This window comes from Thalia democratica, chromosome 3, assembly GCF_965202585.1.
Source record: "Thalia democratica chromosome 3, ktThaDemo2.hap1.1, whole genome shotgun sequence".
NCBI classification, from domain to species: Eukaryota; Metazoa; Chordata; class Thaliacea; order Salpida; family Salpidae; genus Thalia; species Thalia democratica.
This window is the reverse complement of record NC_139167.1, coordinates 6,551,432-6,560,488: the sequence shown is the minus strand read 5'-3', so window position 1 is coordinate 6,560,488 and position 9,057 is coordinate 6,551,432.

Genomic DNA, 9,057 nt, shown 5'->3' with positions numbered 1-9,057 from the left:
TAAAATCAATTTAGTTAAAAAAATAAAGTACATTACATTTAATTGGTTTTAGTAAGTCTAAATGACTTATTTTAAACAATTTACACCAGTATAAAACCGATTTAAAAACGTTTTAATATGTAAATTGTTTGACTCAAAATGGATTAAAGTTATAAATAAAATTATATGTTTCTTTATTTCTAATACTAAGAAAATTATTGTAACTAACTTTGGATTACTAACTAAACTAACTTAATAATTATAGATAAATGTGTTAATATTTGAAATTAACTAAATGTTTTATTTATCTAGGATATTCTATGGTGACATGTCATGTCATTAACTAGAAACATTTTATTTCAAAAATAAATAAATAAAGTGAAACATGCTAAGACTAAAAGAACAGTAAATTGGTTGAATATACTAAAAGTATTACCTAATTCATAATAACTTTATCCATTAGTTAATGCTTACTTAAAGTTGTTTTGTTTAAGTAAAACATTTTTATTTGTTATTTTTAAGCTTTATTATAAACTTATTGTACTTATTTCAAAAGTAATAAAATAATTTTTATGAATAAAATTTGAATCTTTTTGAGCTGAAAAATAAAAACTTCTTTAGAGTATTGTGTTGCATAACTTTAAAAAAAATATTTTTATCGGGTTAAGCGTTATAAAATTGTATAGTAAATAAACCTTGTCTCAATAAAAAGCTTTAAATAAACATATACTACTAGAAGATTAATATTGTAAACACTTATAATAAGGATACTGTAAACAGTTTTAGAGTTTTAATATAGATGTAAAAGTAGTTCGAATTGTTGATAATCTAAAAGCCTGGCAAGAAACTAAAAGCTGAATTTTTTTCAGTAAAGAAACGTCTATAGCCATTTATTTTTAAAGTTGATAAAAGTTTTTTATACAGTTTTTTGTCTAGGACGAGATATGAATTCAAGACGTATGACTCTTTAATCGAAAGGTCCTTGAAAACTTTTTAAGCCTTTTTTGTCGTTTTGTCGATTATACGCTAAGATCTTCGCAGTTTTCTATATATATATACCTATTAACATCTTATGATTAAAAAAACAATTTACAAAAATGTAATTGATAGCGTTATCTTAATAAATACAGAACTAACTTACCTGTTTGTTGATTAACAACCATGTAAAATTAAGCTATAAAGAAAAACTTGAGACTAAGGTTTTGTTATTTAACTTTTAAAAGCAAACGAATGATTAAAAAGCATTTTTTTTCAGAGAAAATTTACCCACCATTTTTAATCACCTCAGATCGATGGCTATAAAGCTCAAGTCTTATTTTTTATCTACATTGTGACAAATTAGCAAGAATTCACGGCCAATTAAGTTCTATGGAAATTATCTGGAATATAAGTTATCTAACTTGTTTAGTAATATTATGTGTTTGTTTAAGTTGAATCACTTATATAATTTTTTGAACTGGTTTGACTTAAAATAGGTTATTATCAATATGAAAACAAGGTAAATTATTTTTATAGTAGGGCGTTAATAACATCTTAAACTTATATAATTTATAAAAAACTTTACCGACTTGTAATTTAATTTTAACCTATATAGATATGAAGCAATTTGAAAAAAAAAACGTATTAACTAAAACTTTAGCCAATCATAAGCGTTTTAAAATTTGCAGTTGACAATTTTTAAACTAACTTAATGAACTAATTGAAGAAGTTGAAAATATATCTACTATATATTATTACTAATATTGGCAGTTTTATCAAGTTTTTATTTCCAAATTTTTAATATTTTTTTATGATATATCAAAATTGTTAAATTTAAGACATGAATAGTTTTAAATGTTAATGTTTTGTAATAAAATACTTAAAGACTTTTGTCACAGTAATAAGTTATTGGCTAGGTTTTTAGTTATCAGAAAAATATAAAACTATCAACGAAAAAAAAAAAATAATAATAATTTACAATGTTTAAAGTACACGAAGCGATTGAAGTTTACTACAATGCTTAACTTTATTTAAATAAATGTTTCAAAGTTTGAGTTTAAATTAAAATAAAAAACTTATAATAAATTTCTAATCTTACTTTCCAAGTCTGATTTGAATATAATAAATTTAATGTTTTGTAGTTGTTAAACTCTACTAAGACAAAGAAATTAGCTTATCTAATAGAAACAAAAACTAGCGATAAGAATCGAAAAATTGATGATATTTCAGTTTACTTGGAAAAATTTTTTTGAGCATTTCAAATTAAGTTTGTTGAAAAATGTCAACTATGATGATAACGAGTATAAAAATTTAAAAAATACCACAAAGTTTAATGTGAAAAATACGATTACATACTTTCTTAAAAAAAATTATTCAAATCATTTTTTATTTAAAGAAATATCAAAATACTTATGAAAAACTTTGACTTTTTTCTCGACTGACTAAAGAAATATATTTAGTGATAAAAAGTTTACAATATTTATCAAAGAAAACCTTATAAAAAATTTATTTATATAATTTTAAAAATTCTAAATATGTGTTACATTTTATTTGAAAAAAAAAATACTACTGGGTAAATATATATTTTTATTTCCTTAAATTATTTCAAATGAAAAATCGTCTGTTTTTAACATCAATTTTAGTTGAAAATGTAAAAAGTAACTAAAACATTATAACTTAATTCATAACTAAATATATTATTTTATTGTATTTGAATCTACCTTAAAGTTTAGTTAAAATTAATGAACGGCTTTGTAGACAATAAAATTATAAATCAAGTTTAAAAATTTATACTGCAAATGATATTTTTACCAATTCTGCCAAAGTTAACTCGTTTGATTAAAATTGCATTGTTTAATATTTTATCAAACAACAACAAATGTAAAAATTTTATTAGAATAATAACTTACAAAGTATAACGTGGGTTTTATTATCATATTTAAAAAAATTGCTTGTTTAAAACAAATAAAAGTAAGTTATTTAGTATATATTTATAATAATAAAATAGAAGTTGCTTCGTTTATTTTTTATTCATACTTAAGTTACTTTATTGATTATAAATCAAAATAAGTATAATTAAATGCAAGTAAGTTTTTAGATTATTCATTATTTTTACTGTTCTAACAAGAAAAATAAAAGTTCATTATAAATTTTAGTGAGATAAATGTTAAAAAAATAAATGATTGATTATAAAAGACAATCTTTGTAACTATATAGATAATACTGTAAATATATTCTAAGTGTAAAACAAACAAACTAAAAAAGTGTACAACAAAAACTATTTCATAATATTCCTGTAAATTCTGAGTTAATCTTTATTTAGTCAGTTTTATCTAGTCAGGTTTAATTAGGATTTCAACTAACTCAAAATTTTTAAAACTGCTCAAGTTTAAACAAAAAAAAAGTTTACATTAAACGACAAACATATAGATTTATTTTTGCTTTAGCAAGCTTAAAATTGTCTTAATTATTGTAACGAAAACTAAACTTTACTTAGTTTATTTCCTGCTATATAAACTCAGCTACTGTTTTTAGTTTAGCTTAATTATTATTAAAATTAACTGTGTAGTATGATACAGATTTATAAAAACAATATTATAGTATTTATATAAAGTTTTGAAATAATATTCAAATTTTAACTTCGTATTTTTATCAAAAGACAACACTGAACAGATAAATTAGTGTTATTCAATTTTTAATTATAAACAATTTGAAACAACTTGCTGAACTACAGTACAATAATATTTCTTAAATTCTGCTACAGTAAGTATTTTAAAGTTTAGCAGAAACTTTTTAATATATTAAACTTAATGTGTTTTAAACTTTACTGATAGAAATCTTAGAACATGCATTGATGTAGCAACGTATCTAGTTTGTATTTCGAAACGTACACCTTGTAATAATTCAAGGTTTCGGTGGACTTGAAATAAGCTTAAATGATATAAATATTAAAAAAATGCATAAATATATATAATGTACAACAATAAACTTTTTTATTAAAATCGAAATTTTAAAAGTTAAAAAATCTAAATCTCTAAACAAAAGAAACGAATTACAAATTGACTGTATACATTATCGTAAACAATTTATTTAAAAACTGTTTTAATATATTTGTTTTAAATCAACTATCTATTCTATTATTACGTAATACCTAATTTTGTATAATTTTATTGCTGTACTGTATATATATGAGTTAAAATTGAATTAAAGTTGTAAGTTTAGATACTTAAAGTAAACTTGGTTGTTAAAATACTAAAATTTTGTAAACTAGAAAGTGAGGTAGTTTGTAATCAATTACTTAATTTATTAATGTTATTAATAACCCCGCGAGTTTTTACTGTTTCTAGTAATTTGCAGTGAATTTTAATTAATTTGATAATATGTACTTTGTATTCAATTTATTTATAAAAAACATAGTTTGTAGTGTATTGATTAAAATTACTAAAACATTAGAAACAAACAAACGTCAAAAAAATTATCTGTCAATCAGTTGCAACTGTTTGTGACGTAATAACTATTTTGAGTTTTTTTAATTTTCTTTAGTTTTTTTATTGTCTCTAAACTAAAATGTTTTTTTTTTATTAATACGTAATATCGATACGATTTAAAATTAAAATATATAAAGTAAGTAGATAAATAATAATAGTTTTGTTTTTATATTGATGTTAAAACTAGTTTATTTATAGTTTATCAATGATAAACTTTTGTTCTTGTTAATATGTTATCGAACTAAAATAAAGTTATATTTTTTACATAAATGCATAACTTCTTTTTTATGTTAAATGTAAATATTAAATAAATTTCGATCTTATGTAAATATTTTAGTAATTTTTCTATTAAAAAGCTTTTTTCAAATACTTTAGTACCTAAAGGTATAGCCTTGTCTGTTGTAAACAAATTGTTTATGCGCTTTAAAGAACACTTTTATTAAAAATTGTAAGCTGTTTTTTATAGATTTAATATATTTTTAAAAGGTTAAGTTTTTTGAAACAACCATAATTTTTAAATAAACGGTAACTACTATAAACACTTTAAAAACATCTTGAACAATGGAAATTTCACTTAAAACACATACTTATTCAGACTAATATGTTAAAATAAAAGGTATTACCAAAATTAAAAATTATGTATATTCAAAAACAGAGTAATAGCAACTAAAATTTTGTTGTCCATAACGATAATCAAATGATAAAAACAGGCTTGTTTAAAAAAGCTAGGAGTAAGCAAATAAAAAAATAATTAGGTACGAAAATCAAAACACCGGATTTATAAAAGTATAAGTTTAAAGAAAAGTTAAGATATTTAAAAGTTTAATGTTTAATAATTCAAGCATATTGAGAATACTTATATAACTCTTCTTTTTAGTTTATTTACTATCAAAACTTTTGAGTTTATTTGATTATATTTATACATACTAATTATAAAATGTTAAACTAATATGACGTATTTTTGTAATTTTTACGTTGAAACAAATTAAAAAGTGTCTAAAACTGTTATAATTGAAAAAGTTGCACATAAAAAAAATTAGTTATTTGATACAAAAATAGCCAATCAAAATTAAAAAAAAACTACATCAAATGATGTTACGACTCAAAAAGTATCATTTTCGACTTTAAAAACTTTCACTTTTGCTAATATTTCGAATTTATTGTTAGTTAAATCATTTCAACTGTAATTGCTTGACTCGTCAATTTATTTACATATTATTGGATATGGTTTACTAATTTTAAAACAAAATTGTTGTTATTTTGATTACTTCTTTCGTATTCAATTTCTTTTTTATAAAAGTATTCAATGATCAGTTAGCTTCAAGAGGTTAGGCAAAATTTACACATCGTCATCTGCAATAGTAACAGGACTTGGGTGTTTATTTAATTATTTTACTAAATTTGAAAGATCTGAATTATTTATCAAAACTTTGAATTGTGTTTTACTTGTATTTATAATGTTTAAAAGCAGAAATAAAATTATACAACTGAAAAAATATTAGACAGTTATATAATAGACATTACTTAAAACTTCTAATGTGTATTATCAAAAGTTACTACAGAAAATAATCTGTTCTTGAACAAAAAAGGTTGTGCGACCCCACTTGAAAAGTCTAGACACGCCCCTGATAGAATGAAGTAAATGAATACTTGATTCGATAAAGTTAATAAGTAAATAGATTTATATTTGTAAGGCCACTTTTTTTTAAAATTTACATTCGTAAAAATGGTATTGTACTTTTTTTACATAGATTTGATTTATAAACAAATTCATTACTCACATTTTTAGCTCAAACCTTTCGTAATAGTTTTTTTTTGCACTTATTTATTTAATAATGATATTTTTTATTTTTATATAAAAAGAAAGCTAATAGAATTTTAAACTTAAATTTGCAAAAACTATGTGTTTTTTGGTTATATTTAAAGAAAACGCATATATAATCAAAATCTCAAAAATTTTGTTTTATATAGCATATTGTTTTTGTAGAGCTACCGTAGAACTTTTAATTTACTTAAAAATTTTAATTAAAAAAAAAAAAACTTTTTTCTCTTAATTTTAAGATTGTTAAATAAAAATGAATATTAGCATCTAAATACTTTTAGAAATATATCTATATAAAAAAATAATAAATTTATTAATAGGTACTTTTTTAATACAAACTATATAATAAATCGGTTACCATTTTATGCCTCAATTTTATGAATATATAAATATTCATGCTTATTAAACAATATTACTAAAATTAACGTCAGTTTCAAAATTAACATTAAAACCATTCTGTTAGCTTGCATTTCAGTAAAAACAACAAAATTAAAAGTTTATATTGCTACGAATTAACGGCAGAACGAGAAACTAAACTCGTTTTTATTCATTGAATTATAATAAGGAATCTTTAAAAAAAACATTGTATTACTTTCATAACGATTTTGAAAATTTTGAATAATAATCTTTAAAAATACATAAATAGATTTACGATAATTAAAGTTATAATTTTCACTTTACTTTAAAAAAGGATTTATAAACATTGTTTTACTTTCATAACGATGTTGAAAATTTTGAAGAATAATCTTTAAAAACACATAAATAGATTTACGATAATTAAAGTTATAATTTTCACTTTACTTTAAAAAAGGATTTAAAAAACATTGTATTACTTACATAACGATTTTGAAAATTTTGAAAAATAATCTTTAAAAACACATAAATAGATTTACGATAATTAAAGTTATAGTTTTCACTTTACTTTAAAAAAGGATTTAAAAAACATTGTTTTACTTTCATAACGATGTTGAAAATTTTGAATAATAATCTTTGAAACACATAAATAGATTTACGATAATTAGAGTTATAATTTTCACTTTACTTTAATAAAGGATTTAAAAAACATTGTTTTACTTTCATAACGATGTTGAAAATTTTGAAGAATAATCTTTAAAAACACATAAATAGATTTACGATAATTAAAGTTATAGTTTTAACTTGAACAAAAGTATAAAAAATAGTAACAATTTTTAAACTTTTTTTATAACAATACGCTATTAAAAATTCTTTATCTATTGTAAAATAATTCGTTATGAATTGAAATAAGTTCAAGTTTCTAAGCAGTAAGAACATTGTATTGGTATAAAAGATTGTAAACAACTTTAAAATATTTATACTTTGTACTACTGTACTGAAATTTAAAAATATTTTAAATACTATGTTTTTAGAACTCTTTAAGATGTAAACAGTTTTTGTTTTGCTAATTATAATAAAATATAAGCTTGTAAACCTATGACTTTTCAAAGAGAGTGTATAGTTTGTGCAACCAATAAATATTACTAGTTTTACTGAATTTAAACGGCACTAATACCCGTTACAAATAGTGAGTAATTTCACGATAAATGTTCTAAACATCACACAAGTTCATCACGCTTTGATGTTTATGCACTATTTATTTTTCTAACTCTCAAATTTTTCGTTCGTGACGTCACTATTCAGCTCAAACGCTCAAATCTCCTTTTATGCAAGATGAGCGTTTAAATACGTAAAGATTGTTGTAAGAATAAAGCATAAACTCAGCAGTGAATAAATAACGTACAAGTTGGGCAAGGATTTTCACGACCATATAAAAATAGAGCTTTAGGTAATACTTTTTTCTGTTTTATTTTAAAACTATTCTGTTTTAAAATTTTTTATTAAATGATTGTTTTTATATTGTTTCAAATATTAAAAACTTTAAAATGATCGAAAGCTTTATCTTGCTTTTAAAATTACCATTAAATGTAAAAATGTTTTTTGCACAAAACTTTAAGTTTGTAAAATATATTTCAAGTTTTACTTAATGAGCTTTTAGTTTACTTTAAATGAATAAATGTAAATACCTAATAGTGGTAAACTATTGCTCATAATAAACTCTTTTAGTTAAAGCGTTGTATTCATGATTTATATTTTTTTGTGATTCAAGTATATAAAAGTATTAAAAGCTTGATTTCGTAAATGTATTGCAAAAAGTAAAACGTTTTTAGGTTTAATTCAAAGAAAAATTAGTTTAACTGTTAGTTTCTGTACAATTTTATGTGATATAGTTTTTTTAATATTTCTGCATGTAGAAGTGATTTATTTTGTCTACGTTCTAAGAAAATAAAAGTAATTAGTAAAGTTATTATATGTAAAATAATATTAAACTTATTTGTGCCTTAAAAAGAAAATTATCACTGAAAACAATCATAACTAATTATTTTCTTTAAAACATTATTTGTTACTAATGAGTTTATTGCTAAGAGAGATGCTAAAGTTATTCTAAAAAAAACAATTTAAACACTTTTATAAACTTAAATAAAAGTTTAATATTTAAATAACTTCATAGTTACTATGTGTACATTGACTTACTGTTCATAGAAAATACTTATTGGGCTTTACTAAGTTTATTACTAAAGACTATGATGGTAGTAAAGTTGCTCAAGCAATATAAATTCAAGTAGTTTTGATATTTTTACTAATTTAATTGTTTTTTTAGATACAGAGAATATGTAAAATTTAAACTTTTTCATTTAAATTAAGTATATCTAATTTTTAGTTATGGGAATATTTTCAAAGTATCATTCTACGAGTGAATGTAAAGGCTTTTGA